Here is a 567-nt window from a genome sequence, read left to right as displayed (position 1 = left end):
AGATCATTCGAAACTGACTCAGGTCTGAGGATTCCTTCTCCTTTGGGATAAAAACACCTCCTGCCCTACGCCATGCTCTGGGAATAACCTGTTTCTCCCAAACTATTCTCAATTGCCTCCACAAAAACTTTAGGATATCAGGTGCGCTTTTATAAACCCTGTAGGGGACTCCATTTGGCCCTGGGGCCGAAGAAGCCTTTGCACACCTGACTACCTCCTCAACCTCCTTCCACCTGGGTGGTCTAACATCCATCTCATGATCTATCTTTCCTACTGGCGGCATGTCAGGTGGAAGGCCTATTACTCTATTCTGCTCCAAATCTGAATATGTGTTTCCTAGATATTTTTCTACTTCTAACTTTGTTGCCTTTGTCACACGGTGAGGTCAAGTTTGGGTTTGTCCTGTCTCCATGTCTTGTCATTTCCTGTTTTATTTTGAAAGGTTAACTCTCCTCTCGTTTCAGGTCACTTGCCCTTCCTCATGTGTCACCTGTCTGAGTGTCTTCCCTGATTCCTGATTGTGTCCACCTGTTCCCCATTTGCCCTAATGTGTCTTATAGTCTGCGT

Source organism: Seriola lalandi, unplaced genomic scaffold (assembly GCF_002814215.2).
Source record: "Seriola lalandi dorsalis isolate HSWRI2012SDOR001 ecotype SW California unplaced genomic scaffold, Sedor1 jcf7180002054578, whole genome shotgun sequence".
Classification (NCBI taxonomy): domain Eukaryota; kingdom Metazoa; phylum Chordata; class Actinopteri; order Carangiformes; family Carangidae; genus Seriola; species Seriola lalandi.
Note: the sequence above shows the minus strand (reverse complement) of the source record.